At 32.7% G+C, this 17,811-nt stretch overlaps 1 protein-coding gene across 1 annotated transcript in view; it reads left to right on the top strand.

The window, feature by feature from the left end:
• The first annotated feature begins 2,894 nt into the window (after positions 1-2,894).
• LOC132755155 (uncharacterized) overlaps positions 2,895-17,811 on the top strand; it is a 70,136-nt gene continuing 55,219 nt past the window's right edge. The window contains exon 1 of the mRNA XM_060745962.1: positions 2,895-3,122. The gene's annotated coding sequence lies outside the window, so the exon portion shown is untranslated. The remainder of the gene's footprint in view (positions 3,123-17,811) is intronic.

The following is a 17,811-nucleotide window of genomic DNA, read 5'->3' as shown; positions in this document are numbered from 1 at the left end:
CAAGACATGTAATATGTTATGAGAAATTCCACTAACATGAGGCTATCAGTGGGGAAAACAAATTTTAATATTAAAGTTGATGTTCAGGAAATGTCATTTAAACTTGTTTTAAGCATAAAACAGGAGCCATGTTAACATGGCCATCCCCAGCCGAATGTGTTTGTTCATTGGAAGAATATATGTATGTAGTAAGGCAAACTAATTCAATTTTAAGAGGTCTTTTGGTAATGAAAACTGATGGCTGAAGTGAGTACATTTTTGAAACTCATATGAATACTGATGGCTGAAAAATAACGAATGGCAATAACTGAAAAGTAATGCAGGGTAGGTTATCATTCTTGTGTGCTGCACCCCCCCCCCCTCAATGTGATATATCCAGCTATGAAAGCTTCAAGTTGATACCTCTAACAGTTTTTGGATTAGCTCCGGACAAAAAGTATGAAAAAAAGGCAATAACTCAAAAATTATAAAAAGTAGAGTTATCATTCTTGTGCACAGCATTCCTCCTCAATAAGATCTATCCACCTATGAAGTTCCATGTAGACAACTCAAAGAATTTTGAGTTATGTTCCACTCTGGTGAAACATTAAGTATGAAAAATTACAAAGGGCAAAAACTCAAAAATTATGAAGCGTAGATTTATCACTTTGTGCACTTCACACCTCCTGAGTGAGATCTATCCATTATGAAGTTACATGTTGTTATCTGAAAGGTTTTTTGAGTTATGCTTTGGTCAGAAAAAACAACAACAAAGGACATTTACTGAAAATCATGCAGGGTATAATTACCATTCTTGTGCACTGTACTCGTCCTCAATATGATATATCTACCTATAACATTTCAAGTTGATATCTCAAACAATTTTTGAGATATGCTCCGGACAAAAATGTGTGACGGAGGACGGACAGGCAGACGGACGGACGTTCCAACATTTTGGGTTTAGGGGCTATTTTCTTTGTTATTTTCTTTGTTTTCTTAAGGGCTACTAGCCCATAAACCCTTTGATCACGGACTGAACCTATTGTTCACTTTTGTTTCTCTTTACTGTTATATAGCCCCTAAACCCAAAATGTTTGCTCGGAAGGACGGATTTTCTAACGGGATAGTAATAATGTGGCTACTCTATTGTTCTCTCAATTGTTCTTTTAAGCCATACAAAAGAAAATAGCCACATAAAAGCATTACGAATGAATGAAATCAAAGAGAAAGAACAGTTACCTATTGTCCCTCTAGCCACATTATTACTGACCCTTGAGAGCGGAAGGACAAACGGAGGGAGACTATTCTATATCTCCCGCCGCCTTTTCGGCGGGGCATAATAAAAAGAAAATGTGTTTGTTTGTTGTGTAAAATGTAATCTTAATTCATCACATGAGCTTTGAAAATAAAATTCTCACTGGTGGCTACGCCATTCATGAGAATACTGTTAAAACCTCACTTCATGATATAAAATTTCATCTTACACACAAACAAACAACTATCCTCTATATAAACTGCATCATTTACTTTTTTTCAATTTGTCTTGTTAAGTGCTTAATAAGGTATGTTTACTAACATATACAAAGACCTTGTTCAACGATTGTTTCGAGAAGTGATATACAAGTACATCATGGGTGTGCATGACAGTAAAACAAATGAGTATTCTGAATCTAAATGATATTTTTAAGTCAGTGTCAAACCTAATGGGTTTGTGTTTTTGGAAAAATCATAAGATTCTTATTATTAAGTGGCATTTAATTAAGTTAACATGCATCAAATTAATTTCTGTCCAATCAATGGAGGTTTCTTGTATCGTCATGTTTGTTATTTATTTTACATACCGTCTATATATATTTTTACTCATACATTGATAAAAACATTGACTGAAGAGTTACAGTTTTCCTGGTATGTCATTGTTTCAACAAGTGACTTTGATTATATTAAGATGATACTCCTCTGAACCTATTTTGTTTCCTGTACAAAACTTCAAAAAGGTCAAGTGAGAAATATTTCATTTCCGGTTTCACATCCATGACATCAAGCATTTATTATTAAATTTATAGTTATACTAGTATCCACAACCAATTATGCCATATACGGTAAAAGTTGCATAGCAACAAAGTAGGCACGTGATCAATTGCGTGTAATATTTTAAAGCTGCATGATCACAAAACCATCCAAAATGTTTCGAGGAAACTAAGATTTTTAAGAAAATTAAAAATATTCAAAATTCAAGTTATAATTTACATGTTATTTGCGATAACTAACTGACTGCAGTATTTATCATCACATTTTTACTTCGTTACTGACGCAGAAATGTTAACGTTTGCATAATTATTTTGATCTCTTTTTAGTAATTTACATGGGATTGAAAGATTCTTTTGCATTGTATAAATTACTTTTTTTGTTCACTATGGTGGCAAATTTATAACCAAGGAGTTAGAACATATAATGTTGCGTTAACAAGTCTGACTAAAGCCTTAAGTTAGGTTTTCCGTGTTAACAAGAAAAGTAAAACAAGAAAATGTAGCAGACTTAAATAGAACATTTTATGTAAGATAAATAAAAAGCAAATAAGAATCTAACTTCAAAAAACACTATTTAGTGTCAAGAACTGCCAACACTAACCAGTTAAATAACAGATAATTATTTGGTTATCTATAAAACGTTTGTGTTTGTTAGATGAAGTATTTTAGAGTTTTTATAAGTTATATAACAGTCACCTATCTAACAGAAAAGAAAACTAAATAAGTCTGAGACATTCTGTTATTTGTCGTGTTAACACGAAAACTAACTAGTTAGTCAGATAGTTAACGTGATAAATATACGATTAACTGTTGGCAGAAATTGTTCACTTCACAATGTTTTATTCTTAAAACATTTTCAATCAATCTAGGTGCATGCTGCTTTAAACCCATCTTTTAAAGTTTATAAAATAACAATACCAAGTAATTTATATAGACTAGTTAATGTGTATACGTACAAGATGTGTTATAAATTGTGTATATCATAATGATGATTTATAACGCATAACTAGTTATCAAAATGACTATTTTCCAAAGTGAAAATATAATTTTCAAGACTGTTCGAGTGTGATTATTAGTGGATATTGCAGAAGTAAGAGGGTATTCATTGTAAAACAGGTACGTATTTTTTAACGTTTCTATCTTAAAGTCACAAGACTCTAGAAGAAAACAGATAAAAAATCTATTGTCATACTAATATTCAAAATCTCTCGATAAAAGCATAAAACTGAGGAAAGTATAAAAGTGTCGCTTTAATATAACGTGTCATTATGACATTAAGCTTCGAAATAATCGTGTTTTTTAAATCGGGATATCTTTTGCTTTACTTGACGAATGTCAAATAGGCCTTAATTGTAATATACATCGACATTTATTTACCTCGTGCAAAAGTTCATAGTTGGATTTCAAACAGAATTCAAGATTGCTCGGGTAGATCCAGCAAAAGTTGCAAGTACGATTGTCGTAGCTGTGGATATTTAGTTTATGGCTAGGGAGTATACTCTCCTACGACAGTATGAAGGCGATATTTTATATTGCCTCTGTATATATAGAAGTAGACAAAGAATTCGTTGATTCAACGTGATTATTATGTCACGTGACCGAATTATGAACTTGCGGTCCCGCTGAACAAAGGAAACAATGGACAAATTGTACAACTGTAGAGTAAAAAAACATATATCTATCTCTTTTGACTAAAACAGTTGCTACTGTCAAATCAGTATTATGTTTCACTAAAAATTGATTTAACACACATTAAATCTTTGAACCGAATATGACTGTCTCGAAATGGCAAACAAGTGTCGATATCGCCGTTCCTGGGCGGCGATGTATACAATTAACAATATCTAGAAGGTTCTATCTGTATACCGTCTGCCTTTAGCCAATCAAAACGAATACGTTGATATCACATGATAAAAAAATAAACGTAAAAGACTTCGATAAGGGATGTGTACATTGGCTCGCCTAACCGCCATTCACACAACCGAAAAATACCATTATCAATTTACAAACACAATACCAGTCTTTAGGCTCCTGCAGGATAAACACAACAAATTAAATTGTTTTGTTTTTTGTTATTGCTGCTGTTGTTGTTGTTGCTACATGTCATTTCCCATTAAAAATGTAGTCTAAATTAGAATACTTTTTTTTCTACTTAAAATGGTTTCTGCCGGTCGAATTTAATACTATGAGGAATTTTATTGCATCATACCTTTAATATAGCAGGCTAGTATAAGACCGTTTGAAAAGAATTTAAAAAAAGAAAACACACAAAAAAAAACCCCAAAAAAAACAAGAACAACACCTAAAAACACTCGACAGAATGCTTTACAAACATCAGTTTTTATGTGAAGCAAGATAGTGTTGTAGCTAATTATTTTTGCCGATTGATGCGATAATTTGACGCCGCGTACACGCGGCGGCTAGTACATTTTGTAGATATGCATTCGGGTAAAATTTTAGTCTTGCCTTAAATTATTTTCTTATTCATTTATTCATTTGTTTTGTTCATTTTTAATTTTTTGATTTTTGAAATTTAACAAAATTCCACTGTTTCCAGATTCTTTAATGAAAAAAGCTTTTCTAATGCACAGCACAGTCAGAGCTTAAGGACTTCAAATAAACGATTAAGTTAAGTGATAGTGTCATCTTTGAATATCATTTTCTTTTTACTTTTATCTTTTTTTTATTTAACCTATTAAATAAATTGCCAATGGCCAGTCCATATTCCTATAATGGGAACCAAATTTGGACAGAGATCCAGGGGTATGACTAAAATACGCAACGGAGTACATATTTTGCATACTTACAGGCACAACTTATTCATGAAAAGAGTTAACATGTAAGTGATAAAACAGATTAACTGAGTGAAAAAGTAAGCTTGTTTTATAATGTATCACAGATATATTCAATAGGTTATTTTTAAGGATTCTATGGCCACAAGATGGACATACTTTTTTGAATTTAAGTAAATTACTTGATAATATCTGCATAAATGCATTCAGGGTCAAATACGAAAGACCCTTAATGATGCATTCGATTACGGCATAAAAGCCTTTATAAAATTGCATTAGGATTTAACCATATATTGTATTTTAAGTGTGTTGAAATGCGTCAGATGAATATATCTTCCTTTAAGAATACTCTGTAAAGGTGCACGAAGTTTTGTTAGTGACATTATTAAATCACTGAACTCCTAAATATGAGATCGTGAATAAAAATTATTTTGGCAATCTTCTTTGGTTACTGATTTGGTACGCGTTTGTGAGTCTAGTTGGCGCTAAGGACAACACGATAAGCGCCAAACAGCGCGTTGGTGCATTGTCGTCTTGTTGTCCTGTCGCTAGCGTCAACACGTCAAAGAGCCAAACGGCGCAATGTCGCACTGTCGTCTTGTCGTCCTGTCTCTAGCGCGGCAAACTAAACCGCCCGTTGTCTTGCAGTGCGTTGTCGCGATGTTGCCCTGTCGCTTGGCTTATAAGCCAATCCTTAAACTTGAACCGAGCAACAATGTGACATCGCGACAACACGTCGCACGACAACGTGCCGTTTGGCGTGCCGCGCTAGAGACAGGAGGAGAAGACGACAGCGCGACAACGCGCTAAACGGCAATGTGACAATGTGACAGCGCGACAACACGCCGCACAACAACGTGTCGTTTGGCGTGCAACGCTAGAGACATGACGACAGGAAGACAGCGCGTTGTCGTGTTGTCGCTAGCGCCAACGAGACGCACAAAAGCGTTTCAAATCAGCTACCATAATATTCTATTTTATTATCATACTTTAAGGCTTTAATAAACGTAATTTAAAGTTATGTCATCCGGAAAAAAGGAATTTTTGTATGACTTCAAGCAGTAAATACGTAAAACTTGTTTTGATATCTATAACAGATACAGGAAAGTATGCGGAAATAACAACTTAATGATCCAAAAGTACATACATAAGTCTCCTGTTTAAAGTAAGTTTCTTTATACGGCTATTTCACAAGTGATTTAACTTGAAAATATAACAATAATCCGGACTTTGCATTTACCATCAATAAACAATTTCTTCATAATGCTAATTTAAAAACTAAACGGTATTTATATTACCAGTCATTGCAAACTAAACTTTATGTTAATAATGTATTTATTTAAATTTTCAAAATAACATTGCAAATCATTTTTAACTTATATGAAAAATCGATAGTAAATGAGCTTAAATAGCATGTTGAGAAAACCGGATGTATGTATGTATGCGTACGTGTGTATGTGTGTGTTGTTGTCATGAGTTTTTGTTTTTATTTGTTTGTTGTTTTTTTGTTGTTTTTTTGTATTTTTTTGTTCTTCGAAAATTCATGCGCATGACTTTACGGGATCCACACTCTTTTTGGTGGTATCGTTATTTTTAGACAACAGTTTTAACTCGATAATTAGATTTTAAAAGCGAGGTGAAACATCATTGTTGGAGGATATTTAAACAGATAAAAAAGAGAAAGAACTTAAAAGTCTAAGTAACTTCAGAGGAAAGTTCATTTCCGGAACTACTTTTGATTAATTAAAAAAGCAAGTGTAAACCATTTAAGAAAGATCTTTTATATTGTTTTGCTAATAATGATTTCGCTTTGTATTTTTAAAATGACCAATGGAAATTATATATACAGATAAACTTCGTTCGCTCGAACTCGAATCGCTCGAATACCTCCCTTCACTCGAACTCATCGCAAACTTCCTATATTATATATTGTTCTACCTCGGATCGCTCAAACACCGATCGCTCGAACTCTCGAACCCGATCGCTGGTCCCATGGGCAGAAATGTAGTTAAAATCACACATTTTCGGTCAAACACAAATAGAGAACAAAAGTTGCTAAATGACAGCCGGCGACACATGATTTTAACAACTTTTGATCGTGATAAAGGCGATTAAGGTTAATTGATACAAAATTAGAGGTGTTGTTACCAATTTGTTTGTTATGATAATATTGTTTATTTGTCGTCTGTAGTAACGATAAAAAGAAAATAACTTGTGAAATAAGAAAAATGTACAAGTCAATAAATAGATGACGTATACCCAGACGGCTTTAATAACAGCCGTGGTGCATGTAACGTGAATATCTATAGAATGTCCCTTGAACGTGTGTTATTTTTAGTAAATGACTACAAGTAAATGCTACTGTTAATTTTGTTTAAATAGTTAATTAAATTATTGTTTAAAATTCATTTTATCCCATAATACACATATTAATATATTTTGAATATTGTTCAACAAGATTGGAAAATAATGACCCAATCGAACTCAACCATTCACAATATGCATAAATATAGATTTACACAGTTTTCCGTTAATACACATTTGAAAACACTGGGATAGCAATTCGTAATATTTAAAAGAAATGATGTATCCGACGAACTGATGTACTAACAAACAATTATACTGACGTATGTATCATTCGGCCGGTGTAAGCTGGAGAAGATTTAGGCCTATGTCCTACCTGGTAATTTTGCAACCTCCGTTGGCTCGAACTACCGATCTCTTGAACACATTTGCACAGACCCTCCGAGTTCGAGCGAACGATTTTCGACTGTATATTTAGTTCTTCACAGCAAATTTTTATAGGAAATCGAACAGGTTTTAGACGATTTTCGGCCGAAAAAATTCAAAAGCTAAGTTGAGGATACTATGTGAGTCATTAATTTATTTCTTTTATCGGACAAGAAATGTGGTTGTTATGGTTACGGAAATGGCAAAACTAATAAAAAAATAAACAAAAAAAAAAAAACAAAAAAAAAAGATAAATAAAAAAAAACTTAAGATGAGTTTAAGCGGATCCTGTATCAAAATATATTTATCTTCTCGAGCTAAATTTTCGAAACAGACACAATTTTCATTTCTTCTATTTGAATTTTCTTTCAATATACTATAAAAGTCCTCGCAATGAAATCACAAAGCACTCAGAGGAACAAAACTTTTCTCTTTATAAAGAATAAAATGGTGGTTTCCAAATTTGACCGTCGTGGGTCAGGTTAGGGCATTTAGATTTCACAAAAATTGTTTAAGAGAACTATGGAAACTTTAAAGTATCTGTCAAATGAACGACTAATCCTCGCATGTATCAGTGCTATACACTTGGCATGTAAAAAAACCAAGGAATCTTTTCAATAAGAGCTAGGGACTGGTTCCCGGATTTCCTTGTATCTCATAGCTGTCTCTACAGTCTGCTGAGGTAAGGACCCTACTGGAAATAAGTGCTTGCACTTTCGTAGGTTATTCTTGACCGCCCGGTCTAATGAAAATCAATCAATCAATCTGTCGGCGTTTTAATTTTGTTTAACATAGAAAGATATAATTACGCTTCAATCCAAATATACATGTATATAGCATTTAATGTATAAAAATTCATGCTACGACTTTACAAATGTCATTTTAGTATGTTTTGAGTAAGATCAATTAAATATTTTTGGTATTTAATTGCCTGAATATCCCTTTAAAACATTGCACTACTATCGGACATTATGCACAAACAGGCTAGCTTCCTTATTTTTTATTGTCCTGTACCAGTTAATAACTATCTTCTAGGAAACGGAAGTTATGCGTCACTTTTAACGACGGCTTAAAGTTTTTATAATGATCTATCAAAGAAGAGTTAATTAATTGCATGTTTGAAAAGTTATTGTTCCCTAACCCAGAAACTATAAAGTTGTACATCTGCTTTTCATAGTGCAATGAATGTCATGTTTTTCGGCAAAATGATGTCTAAAATCACTTTAACTTCCTGTAAAATGTAAGATATTGATTGAATATAAGTAGAAATTCAATTGGTATTTTGTAAAAAAAAACTACTAACTGAAATATGGGAATCACATTGGTCACTCTAAAATAAGTGATGATATATGCAGGATCTTTCGGAAATGGTTTACGCGTCCATTGCTTTCAAATGCTCATAAATGAGTTTTAATTTTTGTCCAAACTAGACCACTAGTAATATTGACTTATGGCCAGGAAAATATTGGGGGTTGGGGACACACAAGAAAAACAAAAAGTGCCAAATACGTGATTTATGCGTTCAATTTATAAAAAAGCTATATGATTATACATTTTTGCCTTTAAATAAATATTTGTTAAACCAAACTATTAAATGGTTTGTCATTTAGATTACAAATTGAATTTACTTGGGTTTCTTCCGGATGTTTAAGTGTTATTCGGTATTTTGTCGGTGTTATACATAAGTGGAATTTAGTATCGACAAAACGTTCTCATTCATAAACTTCCTTTTAAATTTTGATTTGATTAAACTTCAATTAATTAAGTAGTTATCTTCAAATCTAAATTATAAGACTAAGTATTGCTAAATAACTACAACCAACCGAAACCGACATTCATAATTTAAAAACAATATACACGGAGGTAAAGATATGAAGCGAAATATTTGAGTATGAATAAAATTATGTGTACATGATAGATAGATAGATTTATTTCGGTATATAATACATATACGAGTACATCGACATTTAAAACAAAATGAAAGGTACAAATATTTAACATACATGAAAATAAATAATGACATGCAAATCAGCACAAAGGATCTTACACAAAATAGAGACTCTTATTTCCATTGTGGTCCTCTGTGTTGGTAGCGTAACATAAGGAGCCTTTATCTAGTGCAGATAAATACTTTCAATTAAATAATATCACAGTAAAGTTTAATTGTTTACCACGGTTAGTACTGGATTGTAATGTTACACATTATTCAGGAAAAAAAACAAACAAACAAAAAAACAACAAATATATTTGTGTGTGTGTGCGTGCGTGCGTGTGTGTGTGTGTGTGCGCTTGTGTGTGTGTATGTGCCCGCGCTATGAACTAAATGATAAAATTAATAAGAATTAGATATTTTACTTTATGATAAACTACAATTAAACAAATTATCATTATGTCACAGTCAAAAAGTAAACTTATTGCAAACTATTTGGAAAGATACCAAGAAGCAACAATACAAAAGTAGGAATGAGATTCTAAAGATGATTATAACTAAGACTAAAGAAACACATCGTTGCATATCAAATGTGTTAAATTGTTCAAACAATTCCTATACCGAAACAACATTATTTAAATTTAAAACACTCATATAAACATATTGAAAACTAGAAATGTGTCCATAGGACACGGGTGCCCCCATCGCGCAAATGTTCTGTCATTCTTATGACTCTAGGTCAAATAATTTTGAAAACTAAAAATATTTTACTAAGTAAAGGGCAAGAACTTTACAAATACTGAATAAATCCACAGGCAAACCCAAGGTGCATAAGTACACATGCTGGCCAACATTCTTGTTAACTTTCAGGCCTACAAGTGAAATACTTTTTGAGCTATGCATGAACAAGTTGAAAATTGCAAATTTATACTACTGTAAGTCAAGGGCAATAACTCTAACAAAACGGAAAAAAATCCACATGCAAAGTCCGAGGTGCATAGCTTCACAGTGATGTGAATCATTATTCCTGTAATTTCATGATTTTGATCATTATTCCTGCATAGTTCGTTTATTCTATGTCAAGCACCCAAGGAACAAATAACAACATAATGAAAAGGTTTTTACTAAGTCAAGGGAAATAACTCTACAAATACTGGATAAATCCACAAGCGAAACCCCAGGTGCAAAACTAAATATGCTGAGCAACCTTCCCATAAGGTTTTAATGACTCTAGGTCAAATTCTTTTTGAATTACATGCGACACAAGTTAAAAATTGCAAAAATCTTATAAGTCAAGGGCAATAACTCTAAAAATACTAAATAAATTCAGATGAAAATACCCGGTGCACAACTACACATGCTGATCAATATCCCTGTAAAGTACTTTTCGAGTTACATGCGACACAAGTTGAAAATTGCAAAATTTTACTAAGTCAAGGGCAATAACTCTCAAAATACTAAATAAATCCAGACGAAAATACCCAGGTGCACAACTACACATGCTGATCAACATTCGTGTAAAGTTTCATGACTCTATGTCAAATACTTTTGAGTTACATGCGACACAAGTTGAAAATTGCAAATGTTTACTAAGTCAAGGGCAATAACTCTAACAATACTAAGAATATCCAGTCAAAAATACCAAGATGCACAACTTCACATGCTGATCAACATTCCTGTAAAGTTTCATGACTCTAAGTAAAATACTTTTTGACACAAAAGGGAACGGACGGACGGAAGTTCTTACCAGAGCTACATTATGGTATTTCTTTTGTTCGTTTTAACCCCGCAATGCAGAAAATAACCCCACAAGAGAAACGGAATGAATGACATCAAAGACATCTATTGTTATGAGAACAATAAATCAAACCCCATAATGTAGCTCTGGTTTGAACGGACGGACGGACGGAAGGACATGGGTAAATCTAAATGCCCGCCACTAAAGTGGGGGCACAGGTACTTCTTAACTGATATTTTTAACGAAGGTAACATGCCAATGCTAGATAATGCAGCTGGCAAACTGTTCCGTAACAAACATCCCACAAAACAGAACGACTTGGAACAACACACTCTGACCTTTGGAATTGCAAGTGTACCCTTGTTACTTAACCTGGTCTTGAAAGAATGAACAATGTCCTTGGGGATGAAATATTGTTCCATGTTATATGGCGTCATACCAGTTTACTTTAAAACATGACGATAGATGATCTAATCTTCACGTTTATTGAGTAAGTAGAAGTGATTTGAGCCAATATATGACCTGGCAAAAACATGACCTGGCAAAAACCTAATCAGCTTATTCTGTGTTACTTTTAGTTTATTTTTAAGGAACTGGGACAGACTGTTATACCATATTGAACATCAGTAATCAATATGACATTGTATTAAGGTCATAGCCAGAAGTCTCTTAACATGCTGAGAAAGTAATACTTTTTGCGATCTAAATATTTCAAATGAGCCTTCTGCGACACTGATCTTGCCATTGCATGATTAAAAGATAATTGATTTATCAATGTTTGCTCCGAGCCATTTCATCGAAGAAATTGGTTTAATAGATGTGTCATTACATTTAATATTAAAGGATCTATTTGACCTAAGTCTATGTTTACACCCAAGTAAGATTATCCCAGTCTTGCCTAAATGTTATGATAACTTATCCACAGGCCACTGGCTTACAAGATGCAAATCTTTTTCTAGGGCATATTCAACATCAGCTTCACATTAACCTGAAGCCAGAATTCATGTGTCATCTGCATATAATAGCAACTTATTTTGATTACAGCTGACATGCTATTAAAATAAACGCGGTATTAAAAATAAAAGTGGACCAATAAGTGACCCTTGTGTAACACCACATAATTATAATCCTGTAATCCGAGCGGCAGATAAATGTGTAACTGAAACATCAACAAGCTGTTTCTAAACTTATCACCAAGACCAGCTCTAAATTTTATAAGAAGAATTAGGTAGTCTACAGTATCAAATGCCTTTTGGAGATCTAACAGAATCATTCCATCAAAAACACCTTTATCCATTTGAATTTCTTTATAGTCTGTCAAATGAATAAGACACGTTCTGTAGAAAACACATGTCGGAAATTTGATTGAAACTTATTTGATTTATAATAGGACTCAGGGTCTGCTCAAGATATAAACTATGTGATAATTGCCAACTGCATTTTTTTCATTTTTCTTACAAATAGGAATAACTTTACAGACTAGAGCTGATCTGGAACCTCCCCCTGTGTAGGAGACCAGCTTATTACATGTGTAAATAAATAGTTACTACCTTTGAAACCAAAATGTCCAACTTGTTTCCAGAAACCCTTTTTCATTTTTTTTTATTCTTAATTGTAATTTTAAATTGTAAATTGAAGTGTTAAAGAAATTTCCTTCTAAAAGGTAAGGAGACCTTCTATATACAAGTTTCATAACCTCTGGCTCCATTTTATCAAGTTCTCGTTTTGGGCACACACATGTTTTTACGTGGGGACCATATGCAGCTTTTCATGGAATGGCAAACGAGACAACAATGGGCGGAACTAAATAAAATTAAATTTTGAATGGGGATCAGAGGTTATGAAGCCTGCTCACGCAATATCCGGGTAACGTAAGATTGTCACCATATGGAGTTTTCCAACTTTCAACACCTGGTCTGTTGTGCTAAAACTGACAAAATAATTTTAAGATATAAAGGATATTGCATGAGTGTAGGTTTAGTACTTAACTTATGGAACGAATTGAATAAAATCATATAATGCGGACCTCTGGCGAGCTAAATTTTATTTTATTAAACGAATTTAGTTCATGGACCAAAATGCATGATATATTCTTTTTATCACATACCCAAATTTAAGTGCAGAATATTATAGTGTAACGTTTACATTTAAAGCAACTTTATACTATGTTTGAATTACATAAATAACGCCACGTCAAAATATGCACGGATGTGCAATACCGTTTTTTTATGGAGTCGCAAAAATTTCGAAGTAATGATATTATATTTTGACGAAAAAAAAACAAACTTATATGAACATTTATCTCATTCAGTTCATTTCATACTGTAGGCAATTAATATTGAATGAAGAAAATCAGCAAATCTGTAAAACCTATATCAGAATATCAAACCCTGAAAATAGAGGTAGCAATTGAAATTATTGTTGCTTCACTGCCTCATGTTCAGTTGAATAAAGCATAATCATAATTGCCTCTAACGAAGAAAGCCACACAAAATAAACAGATTTTGGAAATATTAATTTAAACTTCCTACCTTTACGACCATTAATGAAGCTTGTACAGTCAACCGTATTGATTTAAGCTGTCTTGTTTTCATTATATTTTACCTTAAATATTTTACATGTTACATTTTGATTTATAACCATACCCGTGTAGAGTAACTGTGATACATATGAAACGAACTGAATATTAGAGAAAAACACGCATATGAAACATGTTTTTTTTTAACGGTATAAAAATTTTTCGAATTGATGATTTCCTTCTAATGAAGTTAAAGAATTAGTAAACAAACCTGTACAGTATCGTATAATGTGCACATCAAGCATCTACTCATTTATTTTTTTATTTAAAGTTATCATTGCGGTGAAAATTGCTTAATATTTTAGCGCAATTATTGTCTTTGAAGCACATTTTAAGGACATTCGAGGCATCATAAAACAAAGAGGCCACACAAACAGTTTGACAAAGCTTTGTTCACAACGCCATGAGTGATATGAACCCAGTGATATTGGTTTAATCTCGCGAAATAAAAATAAACAACACATACTTTCCTTTATTAGCATGAACTATTAAAACGACTTGACAGAATACATCTAAACTATCAACGCAACTCGTAAATTACAAAATAAGATATCACTACATGCCTATTGCGGCACTAATGCAGTAGGGGCTATTTTGACTATTTTGACAACTGTTTTGTAATTTACTTGCAATTTAAGTGCCGTATGCAAAGTGTTATTTACTTCCTTTGTACACACTATTTTACTTCAAAATACATTTCCCTAATTGTTATGAGATAAGTATGGATCTTGAGCCATGCTGCGTTCATTATGATTAATAATGAAATTTCAAGGTAAATTTGTTGTCCCCTTAGTTTCATATAAAGGAGGAAGTGATTTCGATAATTTCAAGCGTATAACGTACTCACCCACTTCACTAAACAATTTTTTTTTCTCAATAGTATACTCCTGTTTGGAAGTGTCCGTTATATAAAACAATGATACCAAAATGATGTGATATCTTCCTTGTTACATCTACATTAAAGTGTTTATTCCAATTGAATACATACAAGGTTAGCTTTTTAAAAAGCAAGAAGTGACTCGCGTTGTCATTTCAATTTCCTGCTGTGTGTTTAAATGTCAAATTGACAGCTTCCTCAGTTTAACAGCAACCTGGATAATGATTGAATTAGCAACGAGGAAGGTGGCAATTGGCCTCAATGCGATCACCTGAGGACCAGGAAAGAATGAAGCCCTATGTATATCGAGGTTTGATCTCAAAATAGTCAAAAAAGCCTTCTTTATTCCATTTAAGATATTGCAGTTTTGCAGTCAACTCTCGATATGCACTTTAACTTTATTGCCCGTTGTATGTTTGTGATATATCAGGTCCCAGTGAACTTGACCTTTTGACCTGAAAATGTGCGTGGTAGTTAAAACTCATCAAGGTGACTCCACATATGAAGTTTAATTGTTATAGGTAAATTAGTATTGGAATGAGTGACAGCAAGCACAAGTCCTATACAAAAATCTGGATAAAGTGTGACTCCTCGGAATCATTAATCACACCAGCTTTACATGAAAATTGCACGGTCGGTTTGATTGAGTATGTACATTAGGGATAATGCAAAAAAGTGCAACATCCCACACGCCGTCTAACACCGACTTGAGCGGTTACCAATTTTTAACACTTAATAGTGTTGGAATCCATGACCCGAAGGGCCAGAAAAAAAGTCCATATTAATCAAGTACCCCCATAGGCTGGGCAAATATTTACTCATGGGTTATGAGTAACATTTGTTTGTAAAAGTTCACAAGCAATGCTTCATATCCAATGTTTCATGTTCAGGCATTAAAGTTTCATACAATAAGACTTTAATATATTTTCCCTATGAAGGTTAATATAAATCATGACCCCCTTAGACGCGGAATATTTTGACATGATTTAGATGCGTGTATATCTTGTTAGGGTCCACAAGGTAATGCCAAATAGTTAAGCTTTGGACATTTTAATTTGAGAAAATAGGGTTTAAATATATGTTTTTCCTAATATAAGTCCAGACGTTCCCTTGACCTACCGGACACATTTAAAAAAAAACTTTGAAAGGGGACCAACGAAGGATCATTCCTGCAAGGTTTGGTTAGAGGAGCTGTTCTTTAAAGCAAAATAAGACGGTATTTTATTGATAATTGGATCAAGAAAAAGATCATGAATAATGAAAATACATTTGAAAATAAACCAAAACTATCTAAACATTTAGTGGTATGTGCCTACATGTAAACTTGAACTGAACATGTATTAAATGATATGACATCATTGTACAATCCTTTGACTCTTTAAGTTACATGTATCATTTGAAAAAAATCCCTTTGATATTTTACATATTGTAATATCTAGGTAATTATTTGAATCTGAATCCAAATTAAAATTAAACCTGTATTTTATTTGTTGCAGTCGTGTTCTGAAAATTATCTTAAATCAAGTGACTCCTAAAAAGATAAATGTGAAAACCAAGTATTTGCCAAAATTTGGTGAAGAGGAGCAAAAACTATGTTAAAAATAAAGTGGTCTGACCCCAAATTTAAACTCAACCTGAAAGATGTATTTCAATCCATTGACTATATACAGAGTAATCAAGTGAAATTAACATTTTTCTTTGCTTAATTGAAGTTCAAAATGGGCCCAAACTGTGTAAAAATGTAGTAGAGTAAATCCATATTTGATCGTGATATGTATTTTATAATGTTTCAACAAACTGCTAAAAAATCTAATTGAAGTGAATTGACTCCCTTAAAGAAAACCATTTAAAAACATTATTTTGTGCAAACTTGAAGATAAAAAGGGAACATAACTATGTAAAATTGTAGTGGTCTAAACACGAATTCGAACTTTACGTGTATTTTTAAACTCCTCACAGTGATTTGATTGGCCACGTTTTGTGAAGCGAGGCGAAGGGATACTTCTTCGTCGGAATTTGCAGTACCGGTATTTTATGATATTATATAAAAACAGTAACAGTCCATGTTTATTTCAGTTGTTATTATTTGGAAACCTATTTGTTAAAAATGCTCTTTTTGGCTGCTATATAAGATTAAATTTGATTTGTCAAATAAATTTTTCAGTCCAGCTAAGACAGAAAGTTTTAACCGCTACAATATAGAAAAATACTTTGAAAACGTACTGACACTTGAAATAAAACAACAATCAAAATGGTACGTGTAATTGTTACTGAAGTATTTAAAGTAAGTAAGCCCTGAAAGTGTTTCCTGTTGCAAGGACAATATGTCAAGTGTGGTTTGAATACATGAAATTAGATTTTTCAATTCATATCTTCATTAAAATTTGTTTGCTTGGTACTTAAGATACGATTCAGCAAGTGTTTTGTCAGGGGTTCAAGGTTACCCACTTAATATTTACGCTGTAAAAATGAGTCGATTTAAAATGCGGAAAACGGTCATCAAGCGGTGATGATTTATATTACTACATGTATAGTGCAGTGACGAATTGTTTTTTCTTCTTTTTCTTTTTTTTGCTTACATACAACTGATGCACGTTCTGTTTAAAAACTGCACAATTCTGATTAGAAAAGCGCGACATATTATTTAAAAATGACATCAACTTTGACGTCACGTTTCTATAATTACGTCATCTGACCACTTTGTTGAAAATGTGATTTCACCGCACAATATTATATGAATTGCGATAGAAAAATAATTAAACTATAATACAATAATAATTATAACTGAACTCATAATGTTTATAGTAACTAAAAACAATAAGGAAGTTTTTTATGGTCAACACTGCTGAAGTTAGAAGCACTTGTCAAGCAAAAATATCAAAACATCTAATAACTGTCATATGTATTCAAAGTAAATGCCTAGTTAAAGATTATACATGATTATGCACACGCGTATAACTTAAAGGGAGAAAACTTCAATTATAATATGCAAAGTTCGTACAACAGTAATGTCATCTTAGTAAAAATGATATTCTTTGTGGTGAAATAATGTTTACAAATATATTCTATGTCTGAAATACATGTATAGTTTTTGTCATGTCTTTTTTGTCAGCTTTGTAATACTTTTGCTATATTGTTACAAATAAATTCTGCTTGAAAA

This window comes from Ruditapes philippinarum, unplaced genomic scaffold (assembly GCF_026571515.1).
Source record: "Ruditapes philippinarum isolate M1 unplaced genomic scaffold, ASM2657151v2 ctg2780_1_1_1_1, whole genome shotgun sequence".
Taxonomy (NCBI): Eukaryota; Metazoa; Mollusca; class Bivalvia; order Venerida; family Veneridae; genus Ruditapes; species Ruditapes philippinarum.
Note: the sequence above shows the minus strand (reverse complement) of the source record. Positions and strands in the feature narration are given on the sequence as shown.